Below are 13833 nucleotides of genomic sequence, written 5' to 3'. Positions count from 1 at the left end.
GCATGCCATAGGAGCTTGATTCTTTTTAACAGACCCCCTAAAGGATAATTCTGGAGGGTTTCTAGAGGATTGCATCAGATCAAAATAAATGTGGGTGCTTTTAGAAAATACAGAAGACTTCCTCCTTCCAAGATTGAAATATGCCCTTTGGGGATGGGTCCTGACATCTGCATGTTGAAAATTCTCCCCCTGTGCTCATTCCTTATCCTTATTTCACTGAAACTGACTGCTCTGGTACTTACAAAGAGAAGTCCCTCTGGAAGATTTTTTCTTCCTACCATCTAGAGGTTAATGAGCTGAAAAAGTCAAACCTAAAATCACTGCTTTGGGCTTTTTCATTATGTTATGAAAACAAACATGATAGTATTTTAATCTTTTTTTCTTCCCCAATGTTATTTAGGTATAATGAAAAAAAATTGTATATTTAAGGTGTACAGCTTGATGTTTTGATAAACACGCACTATGAAATGATCATCTCAATCAAGTTAATTAACATATCCATCACATAGTAAGTTTTATTTTTTATTCTTTCTTTTTCTTTTCTTTTCTTTTCTTTTCTTTTCTTTTCTTTTCTTTTCTTTCGTTCTTTCTTTCTTTCTTTCTTTCTTTCTTTCTTTCTTTCTTTTCTTTCTTTTGTGGTGAGAATGCTTAAGATTTCCTCTCTTAGCAAATTTGAAGTAAACAATACAGTATTGTTAACTGTAGTCACATATTCATCTTGCATAACTAGAGGTTTGTACCTTTTGACCAATATCTCCCCAGTTCCCCTTCCTCTACTCCTGGTAACCACTGTTCTGCTCTCTGCTTCTATGAGTCTATTTTAGATTCCACATGTAAGTGAGATCATGCAGTATCTGTCTTTCTGTATCTGGTGAATTTCACTTAGTATAATATCTTCCAGGTTCATCCATGTTGTCACAAATGTCAGGATTTCCTTCTTTTTTTAAAGAGTCAATAATATTCCATTGTATGAATATATCACATCTTTAAAAATAAAAACCTTTGATCTATTTACATTTTTCATGTCCAGAGCTCAAAATATAATTTCTCCCACATAACTTGGAATACTGAGGCACAAGGTTGACATGTTTTGAGATTATGAAAAGATCTCTTTATCATCTCTTTGATCTTCATTAATATCTGTTCACTCTAACAATACCTCTGAAAATGTAAATTTGTCAGATTGCTTCCAGCAATCCCCAAACTAATCGTGTCCTTTTTAATAAAGTCTCAAAATACATTTACCTTCAAGAGTAAATACCTGAATCAGCCTTATGGCTGCCTTTTCCTAGGGGAGACTGTTTCTCATAACAGATGATAAAGCCTTGAGGTAAGAAACTGTCCAAATCATGAAGAAACTTCAGGCACCAGTAAAGAGACTGTCCCTGTCTGAGAAATCATATCCTGTGGATTACTGAATTTACTGTTCAATTTATCTACCACAAAGGCTGTCCTTTGCTTAAGACCGTATTGTGAGTATGGGAACACCCTTCAATAAGGTGATATTTAGGATTGATTTGTTTCAAAGTTCACCTCCTCCAGGAAGTCCTCCATGATAAATCTTAATTATAATCTTATTTTACTTCTAAGCAGTAGTGCATTAAAAAATAAATACAGTGGAGCACTTGCTAATGTGTAACTATGTGGTTACAATAATTTATATGAACTTTGTAATAATTCATAAAAAAATGCACAGCCAGGGTATAAACTTTCTTAGTGTCTATAATCTACATTTTTCTTATATACTTCTAAGAAATTACACAATAATTACTCAGATACCACTCATTATTTTTAAGTATATAAAGTTCTTTAAGAACCCTTAATTTACACAAATCATGCAGAATATTCTTTCCATAATTTTCCACTCTTGTCAAATGGACATCAGGGTTGATGGCATTTTAAGTAAGAAACACAAAGTGATGAGGTATGAATCCATTTTCTAGGTTGGGCTCATGCATACCAGCCTCAATAGAGACATGATTCAAATGCATCCCTTGGCAAAATGATAAATTACTACATGTCATGACCTCTTAGGCTACCTGCCAACAAGTGAAAACCCTTGTTAAATTTGAGAGAACCAAAGATCTACGATTAATAATCTCCTGATAAAATGTGAATATGTGCCTTTAAACCACATGAACCTCCCTAAGCTTTGCTACCTACTTTTAAGCAACTTATTATTATGATTACTCATAAGCTTCTCATGTGATAGTTAATCCTCTTTGAATTCCTGCAGAAAGGCTATGCAGAAAATGGGCTGCAGAGAAAGGATGTACAGATAAGGAAAGGACAGAGCCAAATGCAAACCACACACATAAATATTCCAGAGCCAGTCAAATAGGTAACCATCAGTTCTGTCCTAGTCAGACCCAGGCAAGTCACTTTAACTTAAAAGACAAACAAAAACCAAACAAAAACCCTCCAGAGGTCAAATAGCCATGAACATCCACATTGATTAGTTGGATTCTTTTCATGTCTTAACCTGCTGGTCTTGCTAAAACATGTAATATCAATCCAAATAATTCATAAAAACCTTTCTAGTTTGACAATCTTACAAATTGTATCTGCCACCATAAATATAAGTGATAATTTTCTTCCCTTATTCAGAACAATTTCTGTAATACACAGTAAATTTGATTTTACTAAATATTAACCATGAAGAAGATTCTGGAATGCTAGTTTCCACATTAAATATATTTTTGCAGTCTATCCTTTTAGCAAAACAACTCAATAGAAGATGTAATAAACATAGACATTAGGATTAAATAGTACTATGCTTAGTGTCCCAAGCCCTCCATTAGACTCTGTGCTTCCAAATCACACCATAATGCTGATCTTACTTATGTGCTCTCTTATAACAGCTTCTGAAAAATTTTAATGTGCATTTAATACATAAAAAAGCATCTATACAAAAATCTTACCCTAAAATCTAAAACCTTTGTACCCTTACAGTAGCCAAGCCTTTGTTACAGGATTTTGAACTATGAGTAGACTGAGTTTTTGAACTTCATCTTAGAATATTTAATGAAATGAAAATGTTGTATATATTATAACCTCAATGAAAGCAATAAGAACAAAATAACCAAGGAAATAAAATGCCACCGACTGTCATTCTAGAGAAGCTAATTTCTTATCATCATGGATTATAGGATTTTCAATATCTCCCATATTTGAGAAGAAATAGAAAGATTTTATTAAAAGATTGAAAATGAGCACTTGTTTCCAAAAAACTCATGGATTTTTTTTTATGCCTTTTGAATATTCTAGTTACTTGAGCCATGTAAGGAAGGAACGTGTTGGAGCAGACCTAAGCTTGGATTCCAGCACCACAGCTTATAGTTTTTTTTAAAAGATGAAGACGTTTACAGAGAAACTCTAGAGTTGCCTTGTGGGTGGTAAAAGCCCCTAGTCAACCCACCAGGTGACAATCCGAACTCTAATAAAACTTCCCTGGCAATTGAACAGTTGTGAGATCTTGTGTTCGTCTCTGACCTTTAATTTCTTACCTATGAAAGGGGGGGAAATAATACTTTTCTCACAGAAGGGTTATAGGTGGAATGACATAATCTTATCAAATGTCTCAAAGGTACAAAACAGGAGTAGCTCAACAAAGATAATTTGCCCTACAACTTTGAATCTAAAAGGCTGCCAACAAAGCATCCTTCTATGGATATAGAATGAGAGAGGGGCCTATGAGCCAGTTATCCAAAGTAGACAGTTTAGTGAAGAGTTGACATCTCTGCTCTAACTATATGTCAAGGAAAATGCTTTTCTAATCTTACTTCAAAGTAGGCAGAATAAAATTTTGCCCAAAAGTCAACTCCTATTTGCTGATAGAGAATAGAATAGCGCACTGGCTCTCTGTATCAAAGTTACAACTCACCAGAATGCTGTAACTATATTAGAAGGGAACTATATTAACTCCCTATAACCAACATAAAGCCATTGAGAGATGCTGACAGTGGTCCTGGATATGTTAATGTAACTTTCTTTTTTGCATCCTTCTTTTATGCCCCATCTTCTGCCCTCCGTCACTCCAAAATATTAGTGCCTGGAAGAAGGGGAGTGTCTTTTCTATCATGTCCACTGATAGCCTGTCACTTCCTCTGCCCGCACGGCCCCTGGGCATTTTGAACCTGAAGCAGTCAGATGCAGTGAAGCAGACTTAAATGATCTCTGGCTAAGTCAGGGAGGAGTTGGCACAATGGAGCAGATTAACATGACATCTTTTCTGGGACCTATTACAGCTTCCTCTTCAGTCTCTGCAGGAGTCATTTGTGCGCATCCAGGGTCTACTGAATATAGGTCGTGGCCTGTAATCACTAAAGACTCCAGGAAGAGTGAGGAGGGAGGAGATTATATTACTCCAAGAAAAAGGTCAGTCTTTTACTTTCAGCCAGCTGCCTGCACACAGAACTCTACAGAAATCCAAGCTGGTAAGCTTTCAACCCCTAAGTAACCTGTTATGAAATCTAACACCCAAGACGGGTTTGTGCCATGTCAGAAACAGATTCATTATTCCTCAATATTTCTGCCTTACCCTGGATGGTTTCATCTCACTTTTTGCTGCAGTTGACTAGCCAGGTCCTATTTGGCTGCTTCACACACAGTCTGACCAGTGAGAAAGCTACATTTACACTTAAAGCCTGCCTTTGCCTTTCTCTGCTTTCATTATCTATTCCCTCATCTGTGCGTTCACCAGAGTGGCACCTGCATCCACAAATGGATTTCCTGTTTTTCAGAAGGGTTTCAGCCAATGGACTTCAAAATCTCATTAATTACTAGTGACTAAAATAATTTTTTATTTTAAGGATAGAGAAGTTTACAGAGAAACTCTGGAGTTGCCTTGTGGGTGGTAAAATCTTCATATCAACTCATCATGAAACAACCCAAGCTAATAAAACTCCCCTGGCAATTGGACACAGCAAACACCAGAGGTGGGACTTCCCTGGTGGTGCAGTGGTTAAGAATCTGCCTGCCAATGCATGGGACATGGGTTCAATCCCTGGCTTGGGAAGATCCCATATGCCGCAGAGCAACTAAGCCCCAGCGCTGCAACTATTGAGCCTATGCTCTAGAGCCTGTGCACCATAACTATTGAGTCCATGTGCCACAACTGCTGAAGCCCATGTGCCTAGAGCCCATGCTCCTCAGCAAGAGAAGCCACTGCAATGAAAAGCCCACGCACCACAACGAAGAGTAGCCCCCAATCACTGCAACTAGAGAAAGTCCCCACACTGTAATGAGGACCCAACTCAGCCAAAAATAAACAAACAAACAAACACCAGAGGCAATAACCCTCCAGCTCTTTGGACTGAGCCTGGATACTAATGAACCATCCCAAGTTCATATCATTTTATTATTGTTTCTGTTTTGTTGAGTTCAAATACCTTGCTGGCTTCTCCTTCTCAGTCAGTTCTGAGAGAACCTCCTCATTCTCTCTAACATCTTTATCTTGAAGTATCCCAGACCTCAGTCCTATATCTATCATCTATCTATCTATCTATTTGGCCACATTACTCTCTTAATGATAACATTCAGAATTATGGCCTTAAAGCAAGACTAGCTTTCTGGGTGCACTGCCTGTACAGAGACTCCTTCATTCAGAAAGGCCTCACACCTAGTTTGATGTTCTGCTGTCACTGCTTTGAAATTCTTAATAATTTTTGAATAAGGAAGCCTGCATTTTCATTTTTTTGGGCCTCACAAGTTATGTAGGTAGCCCTGCCTTAAAACTATTTATATGTGGATCAATTCCAGGCTTCCCTCAGGAAACTCAACTGCCTTCTGGGTAGCTCCCCTTGGACATCTGACATATGATCCAAAACTAACAAGCATCTGAGTCCCATCTTCATTCCTAAACTACTTCTTCCAGTGGTCCTCCTCATCTTAATTCTCTTTTCAGTTGTTGGGATGAAAACAAATAGAAACTATCCTTGACTCTTCTCTTACACTCTATCTGTGACTGAATCCTGTTAATTCTACTTTCAAAATTTGTTCATATAGGTTATTTTCCACTACCCCCACTGGTACTGCATTAGTCCTAGCCAACGTCACGTCTTATTTGGATTTTCACTTGACATCTATACATTTCTCCTGTTCTGCTCTTACTCTCTTCTATCTGATTATCTGATTGATTTTTAACACTGTAGCTAGAATTTAATGCCATTATTCATAAACTGGGTTAGGTGACCCCTGCTCTCAAAACTCTACGATGATTTCACATTGATGGTGTCCCTATAATGGTCTACAAGGTCCTCTGAACTTGATCTGGCTTTTCTCTTTCCCTCATTCATTCTCTTCCCATCATACTGGCCTCCTGGTTAATCTTGGAAGATATCAAGCATGCTTGTGCTTTGGGGCTTTTATATTTGATGAACTGCCCCTTCACTTCTTTCAGGAAGTGTTCCTTTCTGAACTGTTCTTTCTCAGTGAGACCTTTCCTAAACATGAAGTGAAAAATTGTAACTCCCATCTCTCCATCAGCTTTTATTTCCATAGCTTTATTTCACTCCTCAGCATGTAGCATTTTCCAGCATAAAAGTCTATACTTTACCTATTGATAATTGTCTCTTTCCCTTAACTAGAGTAAAAATTCCATGAGTCCAGGGATTTTTACCTGTTTTGTTCACTGCCATAAGCTCAACACCTAGAACATTGCCTGAGTACATGAATTTCCTGTTCTTTAAGGCAGTGTGGATGCTTCTTCTTGAATTTGACATTGAAAGGAAATAACCCATGTAGTTTTAAGAGGAAAACAATAAATCATATTGTAAAGTTAGAAAGTATATGAAAATTTGAGGACCCTATACCCCTCCAAATCAATACCTAGGCTGGGACAGAAACTCTTGGATAGATAGACATGATGATCATTTTATTTTGGCCTTGCCACGTGGCACACGGGATCTTAGTTCCCTGACCAAGGATGGAACCTATGCCCGCTGCAGTGGAAGCAGGGAGTCTTAACCACTGCATATCCAGGAATTCCCAATATGATGATCTTTTAAGTATGACAATCAAAAGTCAATTGTCTCCACTCTGGGAACATGAAAGCTCTGGGCTGTACCCTGCATCCCTCCCCAACTTAAGGAATGTACAACAGAGGATGAGGCATTCTCACTATTTATAAACTTCCACAGACTTAAAGAATTTAAGGAGGCAGTGTATGTAAAGCAGGGGCACAGCACCTGGCACACAGTAATCAATAAACAGCAGCTATTATTATTATTACTTAGCCTTGACTCTACTCTCTCTGAGTCTTCCTCCATTCCTCACACAGTAAAGACATAACAGTACCGCTCTCTCAAACTCAGCCATGTCTTTTTTTAGCCTTTTTAATAAGGAATGCCCACACGCAAAAAATATTTGTTCATAAGGAAATATATTTTATGCTTGTGGAAAACACATTCAAAGTGTCATAGTCTAGTTTCATTCTGGAAAAAAAATCACCATTCTGAGTGTTTTGTCTCTTCTGTCAGGTAGAGATCTTAGGGTTGCTAACCCGTTGGCAGGTCAGAAACATTACATTGTGTTTTCATCAGTGGAGATGGAGATGGGTTTGCTCTGACTCATTTGCCGTCTGCCTTTTGGCCCCTTTTGGCCGGAGACACATGTTAGCACAATGAAGAGTCAAACCAAAGGGCGAAGACTATGGATGCAGAACTGGGCTTGTTCACACATGAGGTCTGAATCCTTAAGCTTGGACTTATTGAGAATGGTGGGAACCAGCTTCAGAGAATAATAAAGCATCCACCAATAAGTGAACGGTCAGCTTTGCTAAAGATAGGAAAGGACAAGTGTAAGGAAGCTCAAGATCCTCTAAAGAAAGATATTAGATGTATAATGAGTATTTATAATTAAATATACATGGTATTTAATATTTGGATCAGTAAATAAATTTTCTATTAAAGGCTGATAGACATTTCTTGAAGTAGATGTTTTAAAATAGAGCATTATTAAATAAAATGTAGTCTTTAATTTTCAATTATTCTCCATAAGTATTATTTATAGAAACATAATAAAAAAGTCATTCAAACAGTGGTGCTATATTTTCGACTGTGACATCTGCAAATGAATACAAAACATCTGCTTGCTGAGTGCTTATCATTTACTCCTTTACAGGTATTTTTTCCTCCATGGTTCCCTCCATGGATTCCTGCTTCCATGCCACCTTTTAGCCGTTTATCATTTTTCAACAGTATGTTCAGAACTGAGAATAGAAGTAATGGAGATACCTTTAATTATTATGATTTTAGCAGTATCTATTTGAACAGATAAAATGTAATCAAGAGACTATTTACACAGAGAGACCATTTTTTTTTAGGAAGAAGTAGAGGAGAAGAAACAATTATTGTAAGAACAAAATTTATCTAGGAACTGTGTAATTCACACACACACACAGACGGTCCCCAACTTAGGATGGTTTGATTTGAAATTTTTTGACTTCATGATTATGCAAAGGTGATACTCAATAAGTAGAAGCCATCCTTCAATGTTTGAATTTTGATCTTGCCCAGGGCTAGTGCTATGTGCTATGGACACTCTCTCATGATGCTGGGGAATGGCATCACCACAGTTCCTAGTCATCCGCATGATCAAGAAGGTAAACAACCAACACCCTTACAGCCATTCTGAACCCACACAACCATTCTGTGTTTCACTTTCAGTACTGTATTCAATAAATTACACAGTCCTATATTCAATAAATAACACCCTATTATAAAATAGGCTTTGTGTTAGAAGATTTTGCCCAACTGTGGGCTAATGTGTTATGATGTTTGGTAGTTTAGGTGTATTAAATGCATTTTGAATTACAATATTTTCAACTTATGATGGATATATTGGGCCATAACCCCATAGTTAGTTGAGGAAAATCTGTATATATATCCCTATCTATCTATCTATCTACCTATCATCAATCATCCATCTATAGTTATCCTATAATTATCACTGAAGATAGAAGCTTTGCTGAAATTTAAACTCTAGGATAAATTTATTACATAGGTTGTATTATTAAAAGATATTTGGTAACATTATGGAAATAGTTTCAACCATAGTTTTCTAAAAGGCACTAAATCATTGTTCCAGTAGACACTTCCTATATAACACTTTCTAAAGCCAAAAGAATTAAAGCAGTACCTCAGTGCAGGTACTTTTGTGGAGGCATAAGACGTTGTAGAAATACTAATTTTTTTCCTGGTGATATTACTTAATGCAGGAAGAACTCAGAGTAATGGTGTTATGGGCTGAATTGTGTCCCCTCCCCCTGCCCCAATTCACACGTCCAATTTCTAGCCCTCAGTACCTCAAAATGTCACTGTGTTTGGACGTGGGGTTTTTAAGTAGGTAATTAAGTTAAAATGAGGTCTTTAGAGTGGGATGTAATCCAATCTAACTGTTGCCCTTATAAGAAGAGGCGGTTAGGACACACAAAGTCACACCAGAGATGTGCGTATACAGAGGAAAGACCCTGTGAGGACCTCACAGAGAGAGAGTGGACATCTAAAAGCCAATGAAAGAGGCCTCAAAGAAACCAAAACTGTCAATACCTTGATTTCAATTTTCTAGTGTCCAGAACTATGAAAAAACAGACTTACGTTGTTAAAGCCACCCTGTCTATGATACTTTATTATGGCATCCCTAGCAGGCTAACACAAATGGAGAGTTAAAGTCACTCAGAGAGTTATAAAAATTCTTTGATTGTAGTTGGTTTGTGCTTATACATACTAACAGGATTTCAGGGATCTCTGATATTGATTAAAGAGGTGAATTAAAGAGGCTGCACAACAATTACAGCCATAATATCTATTAGTTATTGAGGATCAGGTATCAGCATTATTGCCAAACATTTTTGGACATTAACCTTTCATAATAATCCTGTAAATTAGGAATGGGTCCATTCTGGAGAATTTAAATAACATCTTGCAGAGTCACACAACTCATGAAGATAAAGTGGAGGTTTAAACTGAAGTTTGTCTGACTTAAAAGCCCATATCTTTAGCACACACCATACGGCTCCCGTTGATATAGAGATGTGAAAGAGCAGGGTTAGTATGACTTGAATCCTTACCAAGTCAGAAAATCATCCTTTTCTAATAGAGTTGGGCCAAATTTCTTAAAAATAACAAAGTCTCAATGAAAGCACCTGAATTAATATTTAATTGAGAACCCAGAGAATTTTTTCGGACGGCTGTTATCCATCAGCTACTTTCCTCATTAAAAAAACCAAAACCCAAAAAACAAAACAGAAAGCAAGCAAAAAAATCTCATTGTGGATCCTGGAGAAGCTCTTTCTTAGAACTATATCTTGTTGAACTTGACAGAATCACCTAGCTGGAAATACAGACTTAAAGAGATGGATAAATTCATCTTTTTAAATGAAGATACGTCGCACCCGGTTTGCACTGGCCAGAGAGGAGTATCCGATGGAACCACCGACCACCAGAAGGGACAAGGATTCCCTCCATTCAGAAGACAAATGGCTGGAACATTGTTCCTGCACAGGCAGTGCTCCATTTCCACAGCCATCAGACAGGCTGCTGATTCACAGATCCAGATGAACAGACGCTGAGGATTAGCAAATACTCAGAGAAAACTGATACTATAAAAGAGAAGCATCAAATTCCACAAAAAGAATAATAAAAATCCAAGAAGACAGATCCACTAATGTTAGTGGAAGAAGACTTTAGAGATGAAAATAATCATCTTTGCAAAATTTTGAAAGAAAAAGTATCAAATAAATACCATAGAAATGAATATTTTTATCATTAAAATTAAAATCTCAATAGATGAAGGACTTCTGATTCTGGCTATGGAAGAGTAGCTGTGATCAAACCAATTCACCCATTGAGAATAGCTATAAAAGAATCATAAATTTGAAAAAAATGCTTGGAGGCATCAGAGAAAAAGCAAGGCAGCCAAGACTCAAGAGGGCTAAGATCTTAGGACACATGCGCACACACACACACACACACACACACAAACAAACACACACACACTCTCTTATGTGAGCCAGGCATTTCCCATTGCTTTTATCCATTGGGAATGCGCTGATTCATTGTATGGGTATTAGAGGGCAGAAATCTTTAGACGGGCATTTTATCAGTCTCATGTGGCTGGCAAGACAGAAAAATGGAATTCAGGGTTACCAATGCAGCCAGGTCTCAAGGACCCAAGATTCCAGGGTACTACAGAGAAGTGAACCTGAGATTTACACCAATATTTTTTCTTTAGAGTTTGGTATATCTTAAGTGGGAGGGAGCAACAGACTAAAAAAACAAACAAACAAACAAACATAATTCAGATTTAGAGGCTAAAAAGTTAAGCAGTGTCATAATGCTTGGGAAACAAAATTTGGAATTTGGGTCAGTTGAGGAGGATGGGTAATTATAAACATCCTGGACTTTCAGCTGATATATCTGAAGGGATATCCTGCAAGAATAAAGAAATATCAAACATGGACAAACCCACAGAAAGCCTGGAACCTAGTCTCAAATTATCCCAATCTTGGATTATATCAAGGTGAAATGCTTCTACTTTCATTGTGGACAGGTAGAAAACTGCAGCTTCTCTGAAGGAAAATGGCAACGTCTATAATATCTACATTTTTAAAATGTACAATGTCAGATATTCAATAAAAGATTACCAGCTACCAGCAAAGCATGTCAGAACATAAGAACAAATTACCAAAACCAAAGAAAAAAAAAACCCAAGAGACAAAATGGTGTCACAAATGATCGAGATACTGTATTTCTCAGACAGAAGTTTACAAAAGCTTGAACATAAATGTATTGAAGAAAATACATAGTAAGATAATGAATTGAACTAGGGAACTGGAGTGTGTGTGTGTATATATATATTTAAAAATGTATTATATATTTAAATGTGCACACACATTTAAAAATTAAATTAAAGGGCTGAAAAATATAATTATTGAATTCAACAGATGATTTTAACAACAGATTAGATAAAGTTCAGGACATGACTAACAAATTGAAAGATCTATAGAAAATATCCATATTGAAGCCTGGAGATAATAAAGAAGAATTGACAGTGAAAATTAGAAATTATTTTGAACTGAATAATAATGAAGATTCAACATATCAAAAGTTGTGGGATGCAGCTAAAACAGGCTTCATATTTATTAAGAAAGAAGGAATTGTGCTATAATTATCCATCTCACAAAACTAAAGAGAGAGAGAGAGAGAGACGAGTATACTCAATGAATATAGAAGGAAGGGAGTAATAAGGATGAAAGATAAAAGTCAATAAAGTAGAAAAACAAATGCAAAATAGGGAAAAATCAATAAAGCCAAAAATTCCTTGGAAAGACTGTAAAATTAACAGCTCACAAGGCTGACCAAAAATAAAAAGGACAAGACATGGTATAAAGTCAACAAAATATACCAGTAAACTAGTTCTGGAGGTCTTTAACAAAAAAATAAATAAATAAAAGTAAGTAAGTAAATAAATAAATAATAAAGCATATGCTTAAAATTTAAGGGCAACCTAAAAAAGTTAAAATAAGACCTAAAACTTCTGAACTATCAAAATGGAAAAAAAGAATGAAAATTTGATCAGTTAAAAAAATGGAAAGGAAAAGAATAGAAACATGAGAGTACAGTAAATAGAAAATAAACTGGCAAACATAAACCAACGATTTTCATGATGTAAATTAAATTCCCCATTTAAAAAACACAGGTTATCAGATTGGATTTTAAATGTAATTCCAGTAAGGAGAAAGTTATATGTCAAGGCTGAAAATAAAGTAATTGGAAAAGATGTACCAGAAAAATGTAAAGACAAAGAAAGATGAAATAGTAATATTATTATGGAACAAAATAGAATTTAAGATAAAATCTTAAATTATACAAAACACATCTATCTATATAGATAGATCACCAACAATACATTATCACAATGTGTGAAGCAACAAATTATAAAAATACAAGAAGAAATGGACAAATTTATAATCATTATGAGAAATTTTAATTCATCTTTTCAGAGATTTAAATTTAAATATACAACATAAAAGTAAGGTTAAAAATAGTTTAACTCAAATAAAAATTGAGGTTTTTTTGCCAAAGAATTTCCATTTTGATTGCATTATTTTAAAACCTAATGGGCTCTTCAGAGAAATCAATCATGAATTAGATTACCCAAAAACAAAAATTAAAACAGGAAACTTACAGGCTACATTCTTTCCCCTCAAAAGGCAATCAAATTAGACTTAAAATTAACAAATATATAAATAATTGTTTTTATTTGGAAACTAAACAGCATGCCTGTAAGTAACTTGCATTAAAAAAGGAAATGGCAAACTATTTTAAAATGAATGATTATGAGAACAGTACCTGTGAAAACTAGTGGATACAACCTAAGTGCTTGAAGGAAAATTTAAATCTAAAACAGCAATGTTAGGAAACAGGTAAGTCTCAAAATTAACCACAAAACTACTCAAAGTAAAAAAATTAAACTCAATAGATCTAGAAGAAAGGAAATTTCTGAGATCAAAGAAGAAATGAATGAGACAGAAAGCTAAAGCCAGCAGATGTAACTAACAAAACCAAGTCACATTTGGTAATATTTGATTTAAAAAAGAAGATAAGACATGACTAATTAACACAGAAATTATAAAGAGGATATAAATATAGATACAAATTAGGTTTTCAAATTATAAGAGCAAATTATGTATAACTTAATACCACTATATATATACATCTAGAAAAAATGCATTATTGCCCAGGAAATAGATATGAGGTTAAGGGGGAAAAAAAGATTAAAAAAAAACTGGATTTTTTTGGGGGGGGAAAGGACCAGAAAGGTGTTACATGA

The 13833-nt window shown here is 35.7% G+C and overlaps 1 protein-coding gene across 1 annotated transcript in view; it reads right to left on the bottom strand.

Moving 5' to 3' along the window:
• The window catches only part of GRM8 (glutamate metabotropic receptor 8), a 757013-nt gene that overhangs the window by 7466 nt on the left and 735714 nt on the right, over positions 1–13833 (bottom strand). The gene's annotated exons all lie outside the window — the stretch shown is intronic.

Source organism: Hippopotamus amphibius, chromosome 4 (assembly GCF_030028045.1).
Source record: "Hippopotamus amphibius kiboko isolate mHipAmp2 chromosome 4, mHipAmp2.hap2, whole genome shotgun sequence".
Taxonomy (NCBI): Eukaryota; Metazoa; Chordata; class Mammalia; order Artiodactyla; family Hippopotamidae; genus Hippopotamus; species Hippopotamus amphibius.
This window is presented reverse-complemented; position numbering and strand designations above follow the sequence as displayed.